This window comes from Cricetulus griseus, chromosome 2 (assembly GCF_003668045.3).
Source record: "Cricetulus griseus strain 17A/GY chromosome 2, alternate assembly CriGri-PICRH-1.0, whole genome shotgun sequence".
Lineage (NCBI taxonomy): Eukaryota > Metazoa > Chordata > Mammalia > Rodentia > Cricetidae > Cricetulus > Cricetulus griseus.
The window spans coordinates 92,200,690-92,228,495 of record NC_048595.1 but is presented as its reverse complement, the minus strand read 5'-3'; the positions used below and the strand labels follow the sequence as shown (position 1 = coordinate 92,228,495).

The window sequence follows — 27,806 nt, the reverse complement described above, 5'->3', positions numbered from 1 at the left end:
GTGAGAAAAGACAATGTCCAAAATCCAAATCCAAACCAAAAATAATTATTTTACCAAAGGCTGTGCTTCATTTCACACTTATTGGAAAGCATGATGTGCCCACAAAGATGAGAAACACTTAAATCAATTAAATAAGCAAAGTGCTAACAGTTCACTCACTAAATTGATCAACCAACCCTCATCTCATCCCCAACCACAAAATTTTATTTACATTCTTGTAGATGACACTGAAGCATGCACTCTATTATATTCTCAGTTGAGACATATCTGTTTTCACTGTTCTCACAGTTGACTTTCTGGTCCTCTGCTTCCCACATCCTTTCTGGTGTCTCTTCCCTCGGTGCTTGAACCTTAGGTGTAGAACTTACATTGTAGATGTGTCAGTTGGGCTATGTGACCCAATCATCAGCTGTTCTATGCATTTTGGCTGGTTATATTTATCTGAAATGGTCTCTGTCAGTTAAGCAATGGCTCATAGTTTTCTTAAATTATTACTGTACATGTGAAACAATAGAAATATAGAGGATTAGAATTAGTTTTTAATAAAACACAATATAGAAAGAGATCGTTATAGTCTCTAGAAAATAGATAAAAGTATATGACATTTTAGAACTGTAAAATATTATACTTTCATGGAGATAACTGGTTTACTTCATATGCACCAATATGACGATTTATTCCATGCATCTGATTGAGGAACGAAGATAGTCACAGAACAACCTTATGTCTTATGTATTTTAAAATTATTGCCAAATATGCAATACTAAGCAATATTAAATAACTCATAAATCATTCACGAAAAGAAGTATTATTTGTCCTAATACCTCTCTATCTACAGGTGAGACCCCACGAGATTTCCTCATTCTGTGTTAGCCTGTCTATTAGTATTTACCATTTCTCAGGTCTTGTTTTAGCAGACATAGTTGAGGCACCATGGATGGAGATTTATGAATTCTTGGACACAATCTCACAACTGACTTTCTGGTCCTCAGGCTCTCACAATCTTTCTGGCACCTCTTCCCTCACTGCTTAAACCTAAGGTATAAACATTACATTTTAGATGTATCAGGTGGGCCCTGTTACTACATAATCAGCTGGTCTATGCGTTTTGATCGGTTATATTTATCTGAAATGGTCTGTGTCTGCTAAGAACTTTTTTGATGAGGGGTAAGAGCTATACTTAGGTGGAGATGTAAGGCTGAGTTTTAGCATGCGTTTAGAAATTATTATGGTCTAGGAAAGTGTTAGTAGTATGTCATCTAAGATTTATGACCTCACTAGTTCAGTATAAGTGGCTAGCTTTCCAGTATAAGACATGAAATTCCCTGTGATTGAGTGGGCCTTTACCTCTACTTAGACAGCTGCTGGTCACTACCAAGATATGAGTACCACTATTGCACCTTTAGGAATATTATTTTGGTTGTTCATAGATTATAAGATCATAGTTTCTAGAAAAGAAAAGAGATTGGTATATATTAAGATAGATTATGAGATCTTTTCAAGATGTCTACAATAGTCCTAAGAACTTATGGGCAATTCACATGAGATATAAAAAAGTTAGACATTGCCATGTTTGTATACACATTAGTCACATATATAATTCTAACATTTCTAGAAGCTATATTTTAAAAGTAAAGAGAAAAAGTGAATATTTTTAGTAAAGTATATTATTGACAAGTAATAAATAATCAATAATTAACCTAGAATTTTATATTTATGTTTTCATCCACTATAATACTTTTCCTTTGAAACTGTATGTTTTATATCATTTTTAATTTTAAGTTTTATCCTTTGATAATTTCATACAAAATATTTTTATCATGTTCATATCCAACTCCTCCCTATTCCAATCCCTACTCCCTAACCTCCCCTTCTTTGTATCATCTTATTTATTTATTTATTTATTTATTTATTTTTTGTTTTGTTTTATGAGACAGGGTTTCTCTGTGTAGCTTTGGAGCCTATCTTGGCACTCGCTCTGGAGACCAGGCTGGCCTCGAACTCACAGACATCCGCCTACCTCTGCCTCCCGAGTGCTAGGATTAAAGGCATGCATCATCAACACCCAGTTGTTTATTATTATTATTATTATTATTATTATTATTATTATTATTATTTATTTTTTAAAAATCATTTTTCAGCAGATATCCTAGCCCTCTGGCTCTAACAATCTTTCTACACTTCTATTCCATGATGGTCGCAGAGCCTTAAGTGTATGGTTTGTGTTGTGAATATATAACCTTTGGGGGAGGGGGAGGCAGACACTCTGGTCAATTGATCTCTGCATTTCCATAATTTGTCTTTGTTTCCTGCAGAAATAGGTTCCCTTATTGAGGGGTGAGAACTACCCTTATCTTTTGTAGTAGGAAATACAGACATGACATGGCAGTCAGCCTACCTGACACACTGTGCTTCTTAATAAGAATCATGGCTCACGATGCCCCAGGAGTCAGAACACAGAGTTCTGAAGCAGCATTGAGTAGCTAGTAGATGGCCATGGATGAGTTTGTGCTCACCACTTCTCCTTTAATGTGTTTCTTCTGCATAGAGTCCCGGGTGTTATGAAGGCTCACTATTCAATCTGAAGTAAGATGCTAACCAATCACAGCTGATAGGTTTCCACTGTGTATGTAGCTGTTTACATACAATAAAGCAGCATCTATTCTCTGAAAACATCTCCAGAGTGTTTTATCTCCCCACCCTTTACTGACCCATTGGCACTACATTCTTGCTGGGTGATATCCGGGTAACAAAGGCAATCTGAGGATACATATTTATAATGCAGATGGAAATTATACTGCTTCAGAAAAGTGGCAGTAGTAGGTTCTCCTATAAGTTCCATGACCTCACCAGCCACTGGTATTTGGACAAGTTTACAGTACCAGGCATGGTTTCCTTCCTGCTAAACAGGACTTAGGGCCAATCAGATAGCTATTGGTTACTATTGAGATATAAAATCACACCATCACAGCTTTTGTAATAGATGTCAATCTTGTCATTGTTGTGATTGGTGAATTTCTTCACATCCTGGATCTGAAGTTCATGGTGTCTTCAGCAATGTGTCTGGATGGCACTAAGGTCCACAGCAATACCTGCCTGGGCTATCTTGGTTCTCTTATGCTCTCCTGACCAACATTTTTGCCATGCCTGGCACTGAAGCTTTTGTTAAATAGTCTATAGATTTTGGAGAAAGCATTGTCATCCCAAGTTGTAGCATAATTTCAAAATTTGTATATGTATATACACATATATAATATATATGTATACATATATACATATATTATAACTTTAAACAAACATAAAATAAAATGATTTCCTATGGCTCTTTGAAACATCTGAATGTTGCTGATTGTCCCATCCTTTGGTCTCCCTCTGTGTTGCCACTGTTCACCTTCTCCAGGTAAGTCTTTCCACATGCTTTCCATTTCTCTTCATAACAATGTGTCCTACTGTCCTTCTCTCGTGTTTCTGATACCCTATGAAACTGTATACGTTAAACAGACAGCATGATTTGCTCTGTAAGTGTATTTCTATTCCACTTATGACATGCATCTACTGGTACACTCTGTAGCAAAATCAGGTGTAAAATAAGTTTGCATTTTGTCCTGTTTTGTTATTATCCAATTTTAAAGGTAGAATTTTAAAAGATTTGTTTAAGCAAAATAAAAGAAGCAACATTCCCAACAAAATATAATTACTAACAAAAAATTACATATTTACCAAAGATCAATAGGCCTTTGTATCAGACTAACTGTAAACAAACATCCTTTTTGGAACAAGCTATGGCTCTGAACAGGAGGACATGTTCCTCTACTCAGATGCTGGAATGAGACCCTTCACAAAGCAACTTATACATCATACTGGAACCAGAAGTGCACACCTAAAGGTTCAATGGTAATCACATCAACCATCAGATACAAGTCCATCTAAGTTTTTATGCTTTGAGTAGTTGGAGGTTCCAGGAAGAATGTGCACAAATGTACAACCTTTTCAATATTTATTTTATCTTTAATTTGTGTGTGTGTGTGTGTGTGTGTGTGTGTGTGTGTGTGTGTGTGTGTGTGTGTGTGTGTATGTGTATGTCTGTGTCTGTTATGTGTGCTATTCTGTGCATACCCATGGAATAAAAAGAGTGTCGTTAGAATTCCTGAAGGGAAACTGAACATGGATCCTATGCAATAGCACTAAGTTCTGTTAATCTCTGTGTTCTCTCTCCAACTGCCACATTTACAACTTTTTTTTTTTACCAGTTTCTGAGGATTATGTTCAATATACCATTTCCAAGTTTGCCTGGCAAAGTGATAATCTTTTAATACTTCATAAAACTAAACTAACTTATCATGCTGAATCATCCACTATAGAATGAACATGCATCACTTTTCATTCAAATAAAGGGCTTTAGTAACTGTCTCAGGAACCTTTGAAAATTTGGTTTTCTATAAAATAATTCCATAGAAGGGATCATTGAAAATGACAATGAAGTAAAAGTGCCATGGTCACTGAAAATTTTGGCTTCAGTATGAAAATTAAAGGCATATTTATTTTCTGTATCTGTTCTATAAAATTTTTCACTCTGAAAGCCAAACCCTGTCTGCTGAACACAGTAAACCCTAAAGCCCCAAATACAAGCCATAAACCTGCTGATACATTTTAGAGAAGACACTGAACTCCAGCCCTCAGGTTTGCATTATACAGAATATCTAATGCATTCTGGCAGACTGGGATACTCCTACAGTCCAATTAAACTCATAAAGTGAGGCTAACACATAAAAGCTTCTCAGAAGGTCTTCCACTGAGTACTAAAGACAAAGGAAGGAAGGTAAAATAGAAAGCCACTGATTATCACATGCCAGAACTATTCTAAGAAGATTAAGGGTATCTTGGCTAATTCTCTGTATAAAGAAAGTACACGTCTTTAAATTTTAAAAAGAGGAACATGTTTCAATTAATTATTACAAGGTAATATAAAAGGATAGAAGAGTTGAATTTCCAAACTGTGTCAGTTTGATGCTAATGTCCACACATTTGTGACTGCTCAGTATCATTTTTTCTGTAATTAATTGACCTCAGGTTGCAAGTAAATACTGAACAAAGCTTGCAAATGGAAGGCTCTGCTGGAATTTTGAGAGCAACAGTCAGATATGTGAAAACTAATGAATCTATGGACCCAACTGTTCCTCTCATTGGCAATAACTGGAAGCCATTTTAGGCTCTGTTATTTGGTTAATTAGTACACCGCTCAGGTGGTAAAATTGATAGCCTTCAGCTTGGTATGTTTTAATGGCACCTGAAGCATGCTGTTATCATTTAGCACTATGCCACCTGCCAAGCTTCACAGCTGGATCCATAACCACTGTATTGTTTTCCAGACTATGAAGTAGGAATATACAAATTTTGTTTCACATTTAATGTTAAGGATTTCTACATGTTATCATCATTTTCCTTATAATACAATGGGCCAATCACCTATAAAAGAGCTAATAATATAAACATAACTACAACAAAGATATCAGCTAGCAAGCTGATTGATTGTATATGTTGCAGCAAGCATTGTCACTCCCACTTTCCCACTGGGCAAACCAAGAGCAGAGGTGAATATAACGTGGGCCACAGCACACAAATTTTAACTGTTTGAGAATCCAGAACAGACGGCATAACTCCTGACCTTGTATTCTTAGTCATCTTTTTCAGTTGCTAACAACTTCAAAGATAGGAATCTCTCTTATATATCTACCAACATATTAATTAATGATTTCTGAAAAATAATATTAAATTGGCTATCATTTACTATACATATAAGCTTACAAACTAGTGGTGCTACATCCTGAGTTTGGTTAACTCAGCCTCTATGCCACCTTTTTCCAAATGCCTTTCCCCAGACACACTTAAACCTGTAATTCCCAGTATTCTCACCATTTCCTTTCCTATTTACCTACATTCTATTATCCACTTTTGTACTACTTTTTTAAACCCATACTGCATGATCATCAGTACTTTCTTCATGCACACTTCATGCCGGTCAACTTTGCCCCTGGCTCTTCATTTCTAGATCCACACCACCTCACTACCTGCTTGAATCATTCTACAGCAAGTCCTCCAACTCTCTTGAGTTCATCTCACCTATATTCTAGGGTCCTCATAAATGAGTCCTACATCAATATTCTGTTTGTAATTTCCTGACTTTCCCATGCATCTCATGTACTCAAAGCAATAGAATTGAAACTTGGCCCTTTATAAGGGCCAGAAAATGTAACAATTGGTTTTCATTGCCTGGGTGACCTTACTCAGTATAATTTTTATTTTCACCACTATCAACTTACCTGAAAATATCAAGAGTTCAATTTCTCTTTAAAGATGAGCAATATTCCATTGTATACAACATTTTAGGTTTCATAATGGTATTTTACTATTGGCTATCCTGGAACTTGCTTTTTAGACCAGGGTGACCTTGAACTCAGACTCTGCCTTCCAAGTACTGGGATTAAGGGCATATACCACCACATGAGGGTATAATGGGATTTTTCAAACAAAGTTTATGTGTGAACTTTTTGAAAATTCTAATGTATATATCAATGGTACATGAGTGCAATTATACATTTATCAAAACCCATAAAGTTTATAACTCTCAGGCAATTTTATGTTCACTATGAACTCTGGGTGATAATAATAAACATTTCACAAGTCCACTTAGAGTGACAAATGTACAACACCATGCAAAATATCCACATTACAAGAAATCATGCAAGTATGTGAGGACTCACATTCTACTTAATTTTTATGTGAATCTAAAATACCTCTAAATGTAATTGATTAAAATTAATATAGCAATGGACATATGTCTAATTTGTACTTGCCTATCTTGCAGAAATTCCTGGATTCCTTCCCTTGCACAATGTGTAAATAGGGTTGACAGTAGGCCTACAATACAGGCCTTTTGAAACAGATGCAGGAGGATAAGAAGTACAAGGTCAGCCTAGTCCAAATATGAGTTTGAGACCATCCTGAGCAACATGACACCCTGTTTCAAGAAGAGTGTGGGGAGAAGCAGTGAAAACACTTGTTGCCAAACCTATTAATCTAAATTCAATCCCACTGACTATGGTGGAAGAGAAAAGGGTCTGCCTGTGAAAGAAAAACGGGGTATCCCTCGGGTTATTTTATGACATCCTCATTGTGATGGTGAGGAGAGTTACTGTTTCTGGTGCTCTAGAACTCCAGCTGTGCGTAAGTTTGATTGACAGCAGTAGCAGTAATGCAACTTAGAGAGAGATCTCTCTCCTTGAGATCTGGAGCTGTTCGCTGACTAATTCAACTCTTTCTTCTGGTATCCATAGCATGAAAAAAAGAGAAACACAATGTGAAGAAAGATAGTTTTAATATGAATATGTCCTTATGGAGAAAGTATAGAGGAAATCAAATTTCCAAGGAATTGTGCATCGTGATATACAGTCTTAATTTCTAATTGTGTCTGACTCTGCTATGAAAATCTTTCTAGCTAATGTGCCATGACTTGAGTGCATACTACCCACAGGGTAGTAGACCTGGATGTGTGTTTCCCTTTTGCTCATGCTAGAAATTTCCAAACTTGGTTTCCAAGTCCTACAATTTCTCATGTAAGGAAAAATAAAAGCTTGATTGTTTTCTTATGCTAAGGCCCCAGGGAGTATTGCAACATTCTGATTGACCACAGCCTCCACTGCTTTGTGGTGATCTCTCTATAATGGTTTAACTTGGATCAGAATAGAGACATTCTCATAATCACACTCATAGTCACTTCACTTTTTCCTTGTGTTTGTCTCATTTTGCTAATAGGGTGTTCCTTAGGGAAATTAACACAGTTATAGTGTCGAAGTTTTCTTCTTAAAGAGCTCTGGCTGGTATTTCACCTGGCATCCTGAGAAGCACCATCAGAGAAACATACAAAGTATGACCTTCATTAATTCCCCCAAGGTGACTGTGGGATTTTCTCAATCTGATTTTGCAGGTGCACACTCCCAGAAATTGAGAAAAATACCGAAGAACACAGAGGTCTAGATGGAGGATCACAGTTTTGTGGAATACACTTTGGATACAGGATTCTCCAGGACAACTAGTTGAATTTTCATATTTTTCCTGACTGGAATTACTAGAACATTTTAACTTATTTCATTCTTCCCTCTGCATCTGATGCAGCATAAATATCATTTAAGATAAAAGCATTATGATCATCTGTTTTAATATTCCTTTCTAATACCTACAAAGGCAGAAACCATCTGTGAGGCTGTATCAGTAGACCAGTCTTTCCCTTATTCCCAGTAAGAGTTTCTATAAACAACAGCTCCCAAGTAAGCCTGCTTATCTCTATTGAGAACCCAGATTCCGACTTCTGTGTATTGTTGCCCAAACCTCACTTCCTTACTCTAGCAGCTCAATCTTAATTCATCTATTAATGTCAATCTACATGTAACAGCTTCTTTTCCTCCATATATTGTATATTGGAGTCCTTGCTTTGAGATGTCCATGCTTGCAAGCCCCTAAAAATAATCATGAGTAAAGTTCCTATCTGTAACACCATGTAATAGCTATTCCTCATTCTTTAATATCATTTCTTATGACTTAATTTATACTGTTCTTTCTGAATCTTTGATATATTGATTTTAATCTTTCCTATTCTGTTGATATATTGGTACATACAGATCCACTTTAAAGACTGTGTATCTAAAAATAAAGTCTATTTTTAACAAGGTTGCCTGCTTCCTAAGCTAGCCTTGAACTTGTTATGCAGCTGCAGCTGTTCTTGAATTACTGATACTCCTTCATTCATCACTCGAGCATACCATCATGCCTGGCAAATATGTAATTTCATTAAGTAAGGAAGTAATCTGCTTCAGTTTGTAGTGTCAGTAACATACCCATTGTTTGGACACATTAAAATTAATTTACTAGTTGATGTCTTTACCAAAGAATATTTGAAACTCTTAGCCATTTACCATCATATACTTTCCTCTATCATGTTTAGAATATTTTAGTCATATATATTTCCCTATATACTTAAATTTAAAGTTCCAAAACATTGATGTCATCATTTTGACAGAGTTCAATGATAAAATCTTTAACTACTCTGGTCTTTAAAACATAATTTTGAAAGTATTCTTCATAGAATATGCCAATATGTATGTTGCATATTTATAAGTTTTAACTTGAATTTCATAAAATTTAAATGATATTCTAGCTTATAAAATATAGCATTCTGGATTTAATATTAATCTAATAAGTAGAGGATGTGCAGAGTAGTGATGAAATGGTAATAAGAGGTCCAACCAAAATAAAAAGGGGTATGAAAAAGCCATGTGGACCAGTCAGAACAGGTGAGTAACCCACCTGCCAGCTGAACTGACTCCCTCCCTAGATTTGGTACCCAAAGACCCATTCCATTGGCATCCTCAGTCCCACCTCAACTCTAGTCCCATTGTCACATCTTTGCCCCCACTTTGGCAGACCTCTGCTACTCCAGTGCAGGCCACTCCAGTCAGAAAGTCAGAACATATGACAGCTCTATTGCCCCATTCCCTAGATTCTGATTCTAAACCACCATTCCACTCTCCCACATTCTACACACTGTCATCCCCTCCTGCTGCTGTGCCACTGGTCTCACTTGGATGAACTTCTGTTGGCAAGAAGCATGCCACATCAGTCAGAAAAACAGCTGCCCAGGTACAGGTCATACCAGTTAGAACTATGACAGTTTGAAGAACAGGTACAGGCCAAGGAAGCCCAAAAAACAGATAGGTGAACCCAAGCAGAGAGTACCTCCTTGACCAGAGACCACACTGATTGCCAGAATCACAAATAGAATGTCCACTAGCAGACCTTCTCCACGAATTCAATGCTCTCACTCTCTACAGACCTTCTCATCACCTTATCCTATCTCCCAACTCTGTTAGAAATCCCCCGGCAGACCAAAAACCAAGAAAGCTACCAGAAGTTCAGCTCAAAAGTTGGACAGAGACTCTCTACTGGATCATAGGTCACATTGACCATCAAATATCTAGGGTACAAAGACAAAAGAGGAAACAGAAAATAAGGAACAAAATACCAATCCAGCAAAGACAAACTCAGAAATCAGATAATACTCAACTTCATATGGAAAACACAAAAAAATCCAGAATACCCAAAACAATCCTGTACAATAAATGAACTGCTGGAGATACCTCCTTCTCTGATTTCAAGCTGTAGTAAGAAAAACTGCTTGGTAGTACGTAAAAACAAACATGTTGATCAGTGGAATTAAGTTGAAGACTTAGTCATAAATGCACATACCTATGAGTATCTGGTTTTTTATTAAGAAGACAGATATATACAATGAAAAAAGAAAGCATCTTCAACAAATGAGGCTGGTCTAATTGGAGGTCAGCACATAGGAGAATGCAAATAGAGTCTGGTCTGTCACCCTGCACAAAACTGAAATCCAAGTGGACCAAAGACCTCAACATAAGAGGAGGTGGAACAGCCTTTAAAGGATTGCCACAGGAGGCTGCTTTCTGACAAGAACACCAACAGTGTAGGCAATTAATTGACAATTAAGAAATGGGTCCTCATGTAACTGAAAAACTTCTGTGAGGCAAAGGACAAAACAACAAAAACAATAGCCCAAAGAATGGGAAAAGATGTTTACCAAACCCACATCTGACAGAGGGCTAATATACAAATATAAAAAGAACTCATGAAACTAGACATAAAAAATAAGCCAATTAAATAATATGAAGATCTAAAAAGAGAATTCTTGACAGAGGAATCTCAAATCACTGAGAAACATGCTTTGCCACCAGGGAATTGGAAATCAAAATGAATTTGAGACTCCATCTTACACCTGTCAGAATAGCTAATGTCAAAAACACTAGTGATAGTTGTTCTTGGCAAGAATGTGAAGGGAATTTTGAAATTCTAGCTAAAGCAATAAGATGACTAAAGGAGATAAAGAGGATACAAACTGGGAAGGAAGAAGTCGAAGTATTGCTCTTAAAAGATAATATGAAAATATACCTAAGTGCTGGTGTGAGTGAATATTGTATGGCCACTTTGGAAAACAACATGGTGGTTGCCTAGAAAATTGGGACTCAATCTAAATCAAGACCCAGATATACTACTCCTGAGTATACACCACAAAGACACTTGTTCAACTATATTTATAGTAGCTTTATTCATAATAGGTAGGATCTGGAAACAACCTAGATGTCACATAACCAAAGAATGGATAAAGAAAATGTGATGTTTTTACACAATGGAGTATTACTCCACTGTCAAAAACAATGACATCTCAAGATTTCCAGCGAAATAGGTGGAACTAGAAAAAAAAATCATCCTGGGTGAGCTAACCTAGACCCAGAATGCTATTCTTATAAAAGCAAACATGGTATTCAAGGAATAGAATTGAAGGCCAAGACACAATTCAGCACATCTAGAGCCACCTGATTATCTAAAAAAACAAAGACAAAAGTACACACTGGAGAAAATAAAGCATCTTCAACAAACAGTGCTGTTCAAATTGGATAGCTGTGTGTCAATGAAGGAAAATAGATGCATACCTATCATCCTGTACAAAATTTAAGCTAAAATCGATTAAGGATCTCAAAAAAGGTCCATACCCTGATTGTGACAGAAGAGAAATGACAAAACAGTCATGAAGTCTTTGGCACAAGAAAAAGCTTTCTGAACAGGACCCTGGTACCACAGGCATTGAGACAAAAAATTATAAATAGGACCTTATGAACCTAAAATACTCTGTACAATAAAGATCACCATTACTCAAGCATAGTGGAAGCATACAGAATGGGAAAAATCCTTAACAAATTATACTGACAAAGGGTTTGTATTCAGAAAATATAAATACAAAAAATTCCAATATAAAGAAAACAATTCAATTTAAAAATTAGCTTTAAAGCTAAATAGTTCTCAAAATATAAAAACAAGTGGTTAAGAAATTATTTAAAAGTTTAACATTCTTAGCCGTCAGAATAATGCAAATTACATCTACTTTCAGATTTCACCTTACACCTGTCAAAATGTTCAAGATCAATGAAACAAATGGCAACTCACGATTGTGAGGGTAAGGAGAATGTGGAATTCTCAGTCATGTTAAGGGAAAGTGTAAGCTGATACAGACACTGGAAATCAGTGTGAAAGTTTTTCAAAATGTTTAAAAATCAATATATCACAGGATTCAGCTATACCACTCTTGGGCATATACTCTTTCTGTTACTCAATATACTTGTTCATACATGTTCTTTACTTCTCTGTTCATAATAGCTCAAAAACTGGAAACCACCATTTCATTTTCCATCCAAGACGGATGGATAATGAAAATATGGTGCATTTGCAAGATGGAATATTATTTACTTGTTAAACAAAATGAAATTTAGAGGAAAATGGATGGAACTAGAAACAGACACTCTGAATGAGTTAACAAATACCCCCAAAAAGACAAACACACATGTGTTCATTGTATGTGATTTTTTTATCTGTAGATATTTAATTAAATTGAGAGCACTAACAGAGGTTAGGTAGCTAGTAAAGGACCAAGAAGCTGAAGAGAGTCTTCCAGGAAAGGTGATATAAAATATAATGATATAAAAGGGAAAGGGGATAATTATAATAGAGTTAAATGGGAAGGAAGGAAGGATGCAGGGTAAAGGAGATAATATGAAAAGGGACACTAAACACTGAAGGCTTTTGAAAAGTCATATGGTAACCTACTATTATAGAAGTTTCCTATTACATGTGAAAGGAAATTAAATGGAGTTGCCACATAATAGAAGTAACAAAATCCAGCTCGTCATCTTATGACACCAAGTAAAACCTTTAGTGTCAGGCATGGGTTACATTTTGATGAGTTGTTGGTCAGAATCACAGGCCAAAGCTACTGTTTATCTTCCACAACATGACATTAAGGCCTTATTGTTGAAGATACCAGTTACTTATCTCTAAACTTTGAGAAATTGAACTGGGATTCAACTAGAAGCTTCACTCCTACAGATTAGTGTTCATGGTAGGAAGGTACTATTGTTCTATTGGGAGAGAAAAGCAATCATTAGTTTCACCCAGATACAAATCCTGGGTGAAGAGCACACAAGCCAGTTAAAGATGTCGCCGAGGGGAAGTCAGGAGGGTGAGTCCTGAGATGTTTACAAAAAAAGGTGATTGGTTGCCAAGATCGAACCACATGAGGTCACTGCATGAATGGCTCATGTTCACTAGGTAAAGATTAGGGTGCCTAGGTGCATGATAGGCTGACCTTTAAAACTCTTGGCTGGTTGTTTTCCTGCTCTGTAGTTTGTTGCTTTAAAAGATGCTTGCTGTGGGGTAATAAATGAGTTCCTGCTTGATTAGATTCCCTGTTGCATCTGATTGTCTCCAGGATCCTGGGAGGCTTGGAATGAGTGAGCAGCACACTTACATTTCCTTGGACATAGATCAGCCTTCCGTGGTTGGGCTAAGACCCTGCACTGGAAATTATAACAGAAACTGGTGTAAGGCAGTGAGACTGCTGCAATGGTAGTACAAATGTTACAAGAAAACCGAAACTTCTTTTGTTTGGATTTAAAGCTCATTTTATAAGCTATAACACATACCTGACTCTCGGGGCCCAAAAATATTGATTATATTTTGGAGTGAAAGCCTCAAGTTTTAGCCCAGGACCTGGAATCTCACATCATCTTTTAGATGGCAACTGGTTACCACAGGATGCCTTGGCCTCAGTGGAGAATGTTTCCTAGTCTGCTTAACAACAGAACTAGGCCCTGCATGGGTCCACACCTATTCTGAGGGCTTGTATATGTGCCTAGGGACTGCAGAGAGTCTGGTGAAGAAGTGCAGTTTTAGGGGTGCCTCTAAGATTAAAGGAAATATTTGATATCAGCTTTATACATGAAAATAGATATCTTCTGATAACACCCCCACAGTTGGAAAAGAAACAGCAGGATTGACGTACATGTGAACTGACAGAGACAACACTCGTGTAACCTGTACAAGTTCAAGCCATGTAACCACTCAGTGTAAAGAAGGGGAAATGAACACAAAATCCTGTGCATAAACAAGAAATGATTTGCAATTGATACCTGATGCGAAAGGATAGTTTGTTGTAGTTGGTAAATCAACCACACTCCACTGAAAATGCCAGGTCCAGGAATAGTTGGCCAACACAGGACTGAGTCCAAGCTTTTTGTGTGTGTTTTATTTTGTTCAATTTGGTAATTTTGTTCTTTTATTTTGTTTGTTTTTATTTCCCTTTATTGAAAGAGAGGGAGAGAGGGGAGAGAGAACACACAATTGGGTAGGTAGAGATGTGGGAATATTCTAAGAAGGGGTTGGGGGGAAACATTGTGATCAAAATAAAATGTGTAAAAATGTTTCAAGCCATTAGCAAAAAAAATATTGGAAGAGAGACATACTAGATGAATCAAAACACCTGCCTTTTAATCTATGGGTGATTAAATAAAAACTATAGTGTAGGTATGTGAAAGCTCCTTATGAGTTATTATTCAAAAAGCCCTAATGATCCATGAAATAGTACTTACTCTTACTATTGACCTTGATTGCTTACTGAAACTAGATTATTAGACCCTATTGCTGAAGATACCACCCAACTTGTTTGCATGATATACACAACTTAAGCCAGAAATGAGCTGAACACCTCATTCCTGCTGGCTACTTTTCATAGTACAGGGAGGCACTGTGAAGGCTGTTGTAGCACTAAAGGCACTAAGACTCCAATGGTCTTATCTACCTGTGGCTCCTATGAACAATGTATCAATCTCTCAGGAAGATGTCACCTGTTGCACAATAATGTCACTAATGTTTATATTCCAATGGGTAGTCCCAAGTCCATAATTGATATTTTATACGCTATAAAAATCACATGGAGCCAGAAAGCATAGGGCACAGGGCAGAGGAGAATGTATTTCTTAGGTTTAGCTCAATGGCATAGTGCCCAATCATCTTCTAAATGTATATGTTTATATCCACAGACAATTAGCACTGTCAGCATAAATCATAGAGGCATCTATTTCTAGAGTATTGTGCTAAAAGCATAGCCTCTTGTCTGGAAAAGTTATTGGAAACAAATAAGGGTTGAGTATTCAGCCCTAAAGAAGAAATTTTTATCCTCTTCTCTAAGGCTCGGGGAACATTATAGAGGAGGGGACAGAAAGAGTTGGAAAATAAGAAAAGCTATGAAATGTCATCTGTTTGCACAGAAGCCATTGTTATTATAAACTATCAACAACTATGAGCGACTGTTCTAGGTCTGCACAAGGATGGACCCATCAATATCTAGAGAAGAAGGGAGGAAGGACTCAAGAGGCTCCTTGCCGCATTGCTAAACTATTTCCTATGGATACTTTCAAGAAAAGAGAGATTCTGTGCCTTCTATTGTATACTAATTGACGGCCTCTTTATATTCCAATGGGTAGTCCCAAGTCAATATTCATATATTAAACAAAACAAGTCACACACACACACACACACACACACACACACACACACACACACCACAATCATAAATGCAGGAGGAAATGGGAAGCTTGGGAGAATGGGCATGTTGAAAGGCGATGAAGGGAGATAAAAGAGGATTGGAGGAGTAAGGAGAATGCATTATATAGATGTATGCAAGTGTCAAAAACTGACTTCATAAAAAGAATTGTTTGTGGCAATTGAAATGGTTCATCCTGTGAATTTGAAGGCAAGTAACTGCAGGTGCACCCAAAGTTCTCTACAACACTGATACAGCTGTGGAAAGTTTAGTGCATTTTAATTAATTCTTTTAATGAGAATAACTGCAAATTTACTGAATAAAGTACATTGACAGAATCAAATGGGCTTTGGGAATGGGTTTCTTACTATTCAGATACCTTTGTAGATTCCCCAGATTCTAATCAAAATTTCTGCAGGTATTTTCAATTACTATTTAATTCATCTTACAGTGTGTTTGCTATGTGTCTCTCCTTTAGGAAATAGTCATTGATCTCACATATCTAAACACTTCCCTTTTTTTCCTGGCTCATTTCTCTCAAGTCTCTGTAACTCTAAATTCCCCAGCACATCCTTTGAGATTGAAAAGGAAAACATTCTGGGATGTGTCTGGCTCTTGAATTGTTATTTCACCCCTTCAAAAGGCACACTTCAGGTTTATGCTTAAGTGCATTGAAGTCATAATGATGACAGATTTGAGTAAATGACCCTTAGGACATATTTGAATAATGTAGGGGTATTTCACATGTACAAGAAAGAAGTGTTGAGCACTTCAACTTGGACACTCATCATGGATATTGCTTTAGTAAGAAAACATAGTCTTAGTTTGTAAAACTTCAGAGGGCAAGATGAAGATCAATTTGCAAAGCACTAGGAATGTAGACTTAGTATAATTACATTGAAAACTGAAATGAATAAAATGTGAAATAACCCTCCATGACAATAGGCTTTTAATCACTGTATGCCAATTTAATTCAACAAACATTTACCTGGTTCCAGCAACTGACCCTGTGGCACTGTGAGAGAATAGGGATATAAAGTTTAATCCGGACAGTTTTGAGTCAGTTCAGATCTTGGCCTGTGCTCAAAGCTGCAGACTTCAGATAGTTTTCCCTTGGGGAGGAGAGGACTAGCAATGTGGTATCTTACTGTAATCTGCAGGCTGGGCAATTACCACATCCTAGAAAAGCTTCTGTTCCTCCCTCCAGTGGCCTCTGAGAACATTTACCTCTATTTTGTCACTCTGACCCAGTGCAAAACACATGCATGGCTTAACTTCATTTTGTCCTTATGAGACTAAGCCATAGTAACTTATCAACAATTTCATAAAAGCTCAAGGATAATAAGTGGATTATTCAAATAATTAAAATTAGAAACCAGATTTGTGATTCTGAAGTGAAAATCTGCAGACCTGATACATCTTGCAATGTGCTTTAGAGTGGGGCTTTCAAAGTCTAAATGTTCATTATGAATCATGTGGAGATCTTACTAAAAATGAAGACTGCTATAGTGTAAGGTAGGGCATGGTCTCCCAGGCTATGTTTTGACTCCTCAGGTTACGCTGTTTACTACACCCTGCACACTGATGAGTCTCTAATGTCTTTTTAACAAGCAAATATATTCTCCCCTGCCTGCCAGTGTCCCTGCGTCAAATTCGGATTTATCTCAGAGTGCACCTAAGTATGCAAGATCTGCTCAGAATCCAGTTCCCAGTGAGTGGAGCATTTAGGAAAAAATGGAATCTCCTTTACACCCAAATACTGCCAACTTTTGAATATCTGATAGAATGAATGTATCTTCTGTAGTGACTCTATGTTTACTTTAGCCAAAAAATGCCATGAAGATATTATTTATAATCATTATTAAAGACAAAACAGAAGACATAGATAAAGAAATAAAAAAAAACCCACAATCAAAGAAAAGGAAGTTGATAGGGTCTATTTTAAACTCTTTCTAAATTAAGAACCAGAAGCTCTCTTTCATTAAAAGTGCACAACAGGCCAGTATCTCCTCAGTCCTCCGAAAGCCTGATCCAGAGGCTTTCATCCATCACTCATTTTGCTTCTGTTGGAGGTAAAACCTGCACAGAGTTCCTGCAGTGTTTTCAGAGTCTTCAGAAATAAACTAACACAAGGCACACAGCTCTCCGGAAAGACAAATATTTTCTTCTTGTAGTTTAGAGGCATAGCACACTCTGAATCCACTAGGAAAAATGTATTATCTGAGAAAGCATGTATAGTATAGAAATACAGAAAACTGTCACAACATATTCAACCTTTGTCAAGACAACTGAAGTAATTTATCTCCTTAGAGTCATAGTTTCTCATTTTCTTACAATAAAAATATCAAACAGAAAATGGCTAGACAGTCTATAGAATAGCATCCCTGAAAGTGAGCAGCATAGACTCAGATAAAAAGCTATATATGTCCTTGGCCCTTTTAACAGTTCAGTTCTTGATGAAGAGCCTAGAAGATAGAAATGTTGAAGCCAAAATTCTTTCTGGGACCAGAGACCAGGGATATGAGAAGGAAGATCTTTCTTTCCCTATTTGTCTTCCTTTAGCTGAGCACCACTGCATTGAAACTATGTGAGAGGTCATGACTGAAACCTCTAAGAAACACCCAGACACTTACAGGATGGACTGACCACCACCCACATTTCAACCTCAATTTGGCCCTAAGTTCTAAAAACTCCCATAGACTAGGGGCTTAATGGCATCCTCTTTCTGGGGAGCCACTCCTAAGCAAGAGCTCTGAATTCTTTTCACTAGGCTCCTATCCATGGATCTACAATAAATCTCTTTTCTAAACTCATCCTCTCATTGTCTGTGAATGTCATTCTTCTTGAAGGCACTGAAAGATTTTTGTAATCACAAACAGCAGCAGGCATCACGAGTCCTCATTTAAAAGCCCACCAGAGGAAAGAAAGCATCAATTGAGCTCAAAGTTTTTCTCAGCTCACTTCCACATACAACTGTAGTCTCTGATTTACTTTCATTAAACTATGTGGTTCATTCCTTGTCCTTCACAGTGCTGAGAAAGTCTTCTCTGTAGGTGTATTTAATGTTTCCTTAGTCATTAGAAGTTAGGTTACATTTGCTTATGATTCTATATCTACTCAGATGCTATATATATATATATATATATATATATATATATATATATATTTTTTTTCCTGCAGTATTCACTCAGAAAGCACAAGCACTAATGGGCCCACAAGATAAAGCAAAGAATTCAAATTATCAATCAAATATAAAGACTATTGACCACCATTGAGAATAGAAAAATAAGGAAAGTTTATCTCTACTTACCATACATGAAGAAAGAGTTGAAGTCAGTGCAACTTGTATCAGCTAATTATATGGTGGCCTAGGATGCTTAAATACAAATTCTAATATCTCTGTTCTAGTAAATAGAATACAGAAAAGGTAGCATGGGGTTCCCATGATTCTATTGCTGAAATTATTTTATCTACTTTTGTCATGTTTAGTTGTTGTATCTTAGAACCCTGATCTTTAATGAAGGGATATAGAGAGGAATAGATCTGCAGGAGAGGGGAAGTGGGGGAAAGCTAACAGGAGTACAGGAAGGAGAAAACTGTAGTTAGAATGTATTGTATGAAAGAAAAATGTATTCTAAATTAAAAAAATAAAAATACAAAAGTAACAAATTAAAAACTACCAAACTTTGTTTTAAAAATTAGCATTCATATGGAGTTATTTAAAATTTCATTGGCTTAGGAAATTTTGAGGAAAGTGCTCATAGTTCATAAATTAGAGTATTTTAAGAAATGTTTACAGTGAGGAAGTTAATCTTATGATTGTTTGTGACACAAAAAATTGACTTTTGAGTTTTTCTGGAGAGCATGGTATATGGGAAGTGAATATGTTCAATGTAAAATGCATACTTGTAAAATATTCTTATGTAACATAGCACCATGTAAAATGAATATGCATTAATGCATATATTACAATATATGCATATACACACATATATTGACAAAGGAAGATATTCCTGTTATTAAAATTGAGAGGACTGAGCAGACACCATAACAGGATACTTGCTCTTCTGTCACAGATCAGACCCCAGTTTCAGTTTACTGAGACTGGGCAAGCATTTTATGAGGAGGAGTAATGAATAGAGGATGATTGGTCTCCAATGCCTACAACAGCAAGGATAAGAAGGCCTGGTATATGCAGTACCAGGCCTGAGGCAGGCATCAAAGTCAGTGCATACTATGTCAGTTGTATGTATAGTCCATAATCAATAAGCTCTAGGCCTGCCCCTACAATGGAAGACTATAGCCCTGACCAGCCCTTAACTAGCCTTAGCCAATTAGATGTATTAACATTATTGCTATGTGCTTAAGCCAATTCTAAATAAAAGGGCCTAACTGCCTTAGGACCTCCCCTTGGCTGGCCTTAAAATGAGCTATGAGTTCCTCTTTGGGTTGTCCCCATTTTGCATTTGTTTAAAATGGATGGCCCAGCATTCTGGAATAATAAGCCCACTTTCTAATTGCACACATGAATGGTGGTCTTTGTGGGACTTCTCTAGGACCCTAACAAAAAAATCACATGGGAATTTTCTTTCATTTTCTCTTTTACTTTATTAATTTATTTTTTACATTCCAATCCCAGTTCCCTCTATCCTGCTTCCACCACTGTCCTTCTACCTCCCATTGGCTCCTCAGAGAGGGTAAGGCCTCCCCTAGTAAGTCTACTAAGTCTATTAAATCTGTCATCATCATCATCTCATTAAGGCAGGACCAAGGCACTTCTCCACTCCCCACATCTCTGTGTCTAGGTTGAGCAAGGTATCTCTCCATATAGAATGGGCTCCACTGATTCAGTTTGTGCATTACTGTTAGATCTTGGACCCACTTCCAGTGGTCTCATATATTGCCCCAGTCACACCATTGTTAACCTATATTAAGGGAGAATAGCTCATAGTCTTATGCAGGTTCTCAATTTGTCAGACTTGAGTCAGTGATCTCTTGCTAGCTTGGGCCAGCTGATTCTGTGTGTTTCCCAATCATGGTTTTGACTCCTTTGTTCATATTTTTGCTCCTACCTCACTTTGATTGTACTCCAGGAGCTTTGGATTACAAGTTAGTTGTGGATTTCTGCATCTGCTTATATCTGTTTCTAGAAGAGGATTCTTGCTTTTCTGGGGTGTATTTTGCTTTATGTCTGGTATCCACATTTGCTCAACTATGTTTTAGCACCATGATTCGTAGTAGCCAGATCTTGGAAACAACTTAGATGCCCCTCAGCTGAAGAATGGATAAAGAAAACATGGTACATTTACAAAATTGAGTACTACTCAATGGTGAGAAACAATGGCATCCTAAAATTTGCAGGCAAATGAACAGGGCTAGAAAATAACATGCTGAGTGAGGTAACCCAAAACCAGAAAGACAAATATAGTATACTCACCTGGACATTTTTTAAAATTTAATTTTTTAAACTGATCTTTCTCATAACCAATCAATAATTATTACAACAATTTACCTATTTTCTTTTGTAGTAAAATTTTGATCAAACTTTTAAATGAAGAGGGATTCTTTGTTCAAATAAATTCTAAGAACTGATTTTAAAAGAAACTGTTAAAATATGTGCATGCTTATTTACAAACATGTGATAAGAACAGCTGTCTAGCAAATGGTCAAAGATATTCAGAAGGCTGCTCAAATGGAGCACAAATATAAAATTAGTTCTCAAGAGAAGAGAAGTTGCTTATGTACAACTTCTAAACTTATTCTGGCACACAGACTTAGCTAGAACTTGGAATTATGGCAAGCCCCCAAAACTCACTCAGGCACAGATAGATGCCTATTTGAGCACAGAACAGAAGAAGGTCTCAGGCTGGAGAGGCTGTCTGTTTAATAAACTGGAGCCTTTGAATTTTTGAGGCCAGCCTAGTCTACAGAGCAGTTCCAGGACAGACTCCAAAACAATACAGAGAAACCCTGTCTCAAAAAAAAAAAAAAAAAAGAAAGAAACAAAAAACAAACCCAAAATAAAACAAAACAAAAAACCTAAAAACAAACAAACAAACAAACAAATAGAACCTGAGGGCTGGGATAAGCTCCCTTCATCAGAAACATCAAAATGGTTGAGTTAGTTCTCTGTGAAAGACAAGAACAAAGAGGGGAAGGAGCGGGAAGGCATAAAGTTCCAGTTGCAGAACTTTGGCTTTATCCAGCACCCTCACCTTTTGATATGTGTATTCATATATAATGCTTGTTAAGCATTTTCTTATACCTGCAAAGTTGCCTTTGCCCAATAAAGAAATACAATCACATACTTAACTATAAGAGTGACAGGATGTCAGAGTGGAGAAAAATCTATATATCACCACATTTGTATGAAGTAAACCTAACTAGAGGAATATATATATATATATATATATATATATATATATATATATATATATATTGAATAATGCTAACAGGGTCACTTAAAGGTTATAAAAAAACTGTACCTTTGATTTCAAAGTGACAGAATACATGAACCAAGAGATGTAGGGAATACTTTATACCTAAGTTCACAATTGATACACATTATTTATTTTCCAATTAAAATGTAAGAAATATTTTAGAAACTATAAAACTAATTCAGCCAAATGATAACTCTTACACAAAGAATTATAAGTAAGGAACGGAACTGAGAAACCATGTGTCTTAATTACTTTTCCATATGCTGTGATAAAATAACATAGAAAAAGAGACTTAAAGGAGAAGAGATTTATTTAAGTCTATCAGTTGAGCTTGCTGTCCCTCATTATGGAGAACTCCTAAAGGAAAGAGCTTGAGGAAGTTATTCATGTGGCATCTGCACTCAGAAATCAGAGCAATGAATGCTGGTGGTGAACTCTTTTTCCTTCTTACTCAGTCTATGACCATGGTCCAGAGAAAAAAATTGCTTCCCACAGTTAAAGTGGGTTTTGACAATTTTAGTAACCTAGTATAGGAACTCCTTAAAGTAGACTCAAATGTTTGTCTCCTAGGTGAGTCTAGAACTTGCCAAACTGATACTCAATATTAAGCATCACACATTAAAATATGATATTCAAAATACTGCAACAAAATACTTATTGATCTACAGATGGAAAACTTGCAAAACTATTTTAAAAGTAGAAGGGCCAAAAACATTGTGATAGTTGAGTTAATAGCATGAGGACTGCTATTAAGAAAATCTAATAGAACCAGGCAGCAGTGTGGTACATGCCTTGAATCACAGCACTCATGAGACAGGAAGGCTGCTTTCTAAGTTTGAGGCCAGTGTGCTCTCCAGAGTGAGTTTCAGGACAGCTAAAGATACCCAGAGAAACACTGTCTTGACAAAAACATCTAACAGACACATTTCAGTACTATGAAAAAATGTATAGATCTTAAGAAATTAGAAAAAGAGCTTGTCATGCAGGTAGATATTACCAAAACTTGGTTGCGTAATTACCAAAACTTGATTGCATAGACATTAAAATATTAAAATTAACTAATTTACAATTATAGAAAAAAGGGTGTTCTGTAGGACAGCAATTGGCTTTTTCATTGTTCCTGGATATGCTAGAAAATTGGTTGATGTATAGACATGGCATGAATTAAATCATGATAACATTTCAAGGACAATAAATTCAGCCAAACAAAATAAAAAGAAAAATGAAGAAAAACCACTTAGAATTATATAAAAGTGAAAGCACAAATTGAAAATAAAGGGTGAATACCCCTCCCCTCCCTCTTTTTTGTTCCATCCAGGATCGGTTCTTGTATTATCTTAATAACATGGATACAAAAGGTTGTATCTGTCTGGATGCACAAAAGACAAAGATTTCTTTGTATCTTTGCAACCTCTTAGGAAATTGTCTGTGGAAAACATTACATTCTGGATTGATATGTATTCAACAAAAGTAAACAAGATTTTCTTTCTCTTCTACCTTTGTGCAGAGTTTCCTGGGTTACTGGGAGATGTTGTTTTTAATTATATTCTTCCACAACCTTGTCAATGACAACAGGAAGTTTGAAAATTTCTGAACTAACAGACAAGCTGCATACTTCAACAGCATAAATTGAAGAGACTTTAAAATGTAAATTAAACAAAGCAAATCCCTCGAAGTTCTCTGCTCTTTTTCAATACTGACAACATGGACTGTGCCTTTAATATGAAGATTTAGGTGTTGAATAATAGTAAATATTGGTAGCATGGGTTTCAAGATCCTATATACAGTTTAAGAACATAAAAAGGCAGGAATAAGAATATTGCCTACAAAACATTACTTGGTTTGAATCGCTCTCTTTCTCTCTCTCAATATCTCTCCTCTCTTCTCCATTCTCCTCTATTTTTTATTCCTTTCTTTCCCTTCTCCATTTGCCTCTCTGTCTTAGATAGGTGTATAGTAAGTTGGTTTATTTCTACAAAATAATACATTTACTATTTATATAACTGGAACTATTAAACATATCTCATTTCAAACAAACAAATTGTTGGCAATTATATGATATATATCATTATGAGAAAAACTGATTTAGATACCTAGAATTAAAATGCAGAAATGGAACAGGGAATTTGAAAACTGTTCTTTTACAAAACCTACATTATCCTTTCTTTGCTGTTGCCATCCCACTGTTTATTAGCTTATGGTTTTCCTTTTGTACCTCAGCTGATTGGAAAGGGGTACTGAAGTTCTAGATGGGCCATTTCCCTTCTTAGCAAATTTGCATTCAGAAAAGTATGAGGTTTGTGGCTTACCTGGTAATGACACATCTTCTATTTTGTGGATGTAGATGTTTGTGTTCTCTGGACTAAACTTGACCTTTCTTTGTGTCCTGGTACACACTCTCTTGACTAAGTCCTTAAATATGGACATATTATATAGTTAGAATTATAACACTAACTATAATATCATTATATAACAAGGTGGAGAATAGGTAAGCTGATAACTTAGAAGATAAACAAGCTGATGACTATAGCTACAAGAAAGAAAATGTAAGTGCCCTAGAGTTTACATTTCTCCTGATTTAAACCCCAATTCGGATTACAGCAAGCTGATTCTTTGTCATACAAAAGATCTTGACCCTAAAGAATCTAGGCACCATGGGAATCCAGTGACTTCTCAAATCCCATAACTAGAGAAAAGCTAAAATCAAACAGTGGTAGAACTTACCTGAAGCATATCTGGAGAGGAGGGTGGGATTAGTTTTAGCTGGAAGAGGTGTGAATTCTCAACTGATTTCCAAATGCAGTGGAATAAGATATTAAAAGTCACAAACATGGGCCCAAGGGCAAATAAAAACATTGCTCCAGTTATAACAATATATTCTTTTCTCTATTATACCTAGCATGGGAGAGTCTTGAGCCTCTGCAATGCTACAAAAAAGTGAAAGTAGTAGGATGACAAGGATAGACCATAGGAAGAGAAAAACTGATGTCACCATGATCAACTAGGCTTCATCCCAGGGATGCAGGGATGGTTCAACATATGAAAATTCATCAGTGTAAACCACCATATAAACAAATTGGAAAAGCAAAACCACATGATCTTCTCACTAGATGCTGAAAAAGCTTTTGACAAAATCCAGCACCACTTCATGATAAAGGTATTAGAGAGATTAGGGATAACAGGAACATACCTAAATATAATAAAAGCAATATACAGCAAATTAAAAACCAACCTCAAACTAAATGGTAAGAAACTCAACATGATTCCTCTAAAATCAGGAACAAGACAAGGCTGTCCACTCATTCCATATCTCTTCAATATTGTACTTGAAGTTCTAGCTAGAGCAATAACACATCAAAAAGAGATCAAGGGGATACAATTAGGAAAGGAAGAAATCAAGCTTTCATTGTTTGCAGATGATATGATAGTTTACATAAGTGACTTGAAAAATTCTACCATAGAACACCTACAGCTGATAAACACCTTCAGCAAAGTGGCAGGAAACAAGATTAACTCCAAAAAATTAGTAGCCCTATTATATACAGATGGTGAGCTGAGAAAAAAAATCAGAGAAACAGCACCATTACAATAGCTACAAGCAACATTAAGTTTCTTGGAGTGACACTAGCCAAACAAGTGAAAGACCTGCACAACAAGAACTTCGGGTCTTTAAATAATGAAATTGAAGAAGATACCAGAAAATGGAAAGATATCCCATGCTCTTGGATAGGTAGGATCAACATAGTAAAAATGGCAATCGTGCCAAAAGCAACCTACAGATTCAATGCAATCCACATCAAAATACTGGCACAATTCTTCACAGAATTTGAAAGAATAATATACAACTTTATATGGAAAAACAAAAGATCCAGGGCAGACCAAACCCTGTACAATAAAGGAACTTCTGGAGGCATCACCATCCCAGACTTCAAGCTCTATCATAGAGCTATAGTACTGAAAACAGCTTTATACTGGCACAAAAATAAACAGGTAGATCAATGGAATTGAATTGAAAAACTGGATATTAACTCACACGCCTATGAACACCTAATTTTTGACAAAGATGTCAAAATTATACATTGAAAAAAGAAAGCATCTTCAACAAATCATGCTGGCATAACTGGATGCTCACATGTAGAAGATTGTAGATAGATCCATACATATTGCCATGTACAAAACTGGAGTCCAAATAGATCGAACACCTCAACATAAACCCAACCACACTGAACCTCTTAGAAGAGAAAGTGAGAGGTACCCTTGAATGAATTGTTACAGGAGACCACTTCCTGAATATAACACCAGTAACACAGACACTGAGATCGACAATTAATAAATGAGACCTCCTGAAACTGAGAAGCTTTTATAGGCAAAGGACACAGTCACACAAAATGGCAGCCCACAGAATGGGAAAAGATATTCACCAACTCCATATCTGACAGAGGGCTGATTTCCAAAATATACAAAGAACTCAAGAAGTTTTTCACCAAAACACCAAACAACACAATTAAAATGTGGGGTATAGAACTAAATAGAGAATTCTCAATAGATGAATCTAAAATGGCTGAAAGACTAATGTGGGAAATTACCCATACAGAGCCAGGTAAAAATACAAGGGATTTTAATAAGGAAAAGCCTTACTTACCAAGCGACCTAAGCCAGCCAGCGCAGCAGCAGCCCATACAGCCAGCCAAAAGTGAAACCGAAAGCAGAAACCTGCCACGTTAATATCCCTCACTCTATGTCACCCTGACCACGCCCTCGCAGGCATGGTCAGGCATACCTGTAGCCAGCCTCTAAGCAGGTGTGGCTACAGCATCCCCTACAATAGACACTTAAGAAAGTGCTCAAAATCCTTAGCCATCAGAGAAATGCAAAACAAAAGAACTCTGAGATAGCAACTTACACCTTCCAGAATGACTAAAATAAAAAACACTCATGACAATCTATGCTGTAGGGCATGTGGAGAATGGGGAACATCCTTCCATTGCTGGTGGGAGTGCAAACTTGTGTGGCCACTTTGGAAATCAATGTGGTGGTTTTTCAGGAAAATAACAACCAGTCTTCTAACTCAAGATCCAGCAATTCCACTATTGGGCATATACCCAAAGGATGCACATTAATAAAACAAGGACATATGTTCAACTCTATTCATAGATGTGTTGTTTGTAACCAGAACCTAGAAGCAAGCAACCAAAGAATGGATGGAGAAAATGTGGTACCTTTATACAATGGAGTATTACTAATTGGGAAAAAAATGAAATCTTGAAATTCACAGGCAAATGATGAAACAAGGTGAAACCATCCTCAGTGAGGTAACCCAGACACCGAAAGACAAACATGGTATGTACTCACTCATATATGTATATAAGACATAGAGCAAAGAACTACCAGCCTACAATCCACACCAACATTGAAACTAGGAAACAAGTGGAACCTAAGAGAGAAATACATGGTCTCCTGAAGAAGAGGAAAGGGTTAAGAACTCCTGAACAAATTAGAAAAACTCCTGAAAAATTAGTGGGGAGAAGGGAGGCATTAGGAAAAAAAGAGAAGGGGAGAAAAAGAGTAGTCAAGATAACAAGAAGGATCAGGAAGACTGAGTAAGGGGGGGAATAGATGAGAACAAGAAAAGAGATACCTTAATAGAGGGAGCCTGTATAGGTTTAAAGAGAAATCTGGCACTAGGGAAATGTTCAGAGATCCACAAAGATAACCCCTACTAAGAATCTAGGCAGTAGTGAAGAGGGTGCCTTTGATGCCCTTCCCCAATAATGTGATTGATTATATGCCATCCTAGAGCCTTCATCAAATAGCTAACCGAAGCAGAAACAGACACCCACAGCTAAGCAATGACCTATACT

General features: G+C 36.6%; 1 long non-coding RNA gene across 1 annotated transcript in view; it reads right to left on the bottom strand.

The window, feature by feature from the left end:
• Window positions 1-26,626, bottom strand: part of LOC107979865 — a 32,305-nt gene extending 5,679 nt beyond the window's left edge. The window contains exons 1-2 of the long non-coding RNA XR_003482947.2: window positions 26,588-26,626; window positions 24,255-24,357 (exon numbers count right to left, since the gene is read on the bottom strand). This is a non-coding gene — a long non-coding RNA (uncharacterized LOC107979865). The remainder of the gene's footprint in view (window positions 1-24,254; window positions 24,358-26,587) is intronic.
• Window positions 26,627-27,806: the final 1,180 nt, after the last annotated feature.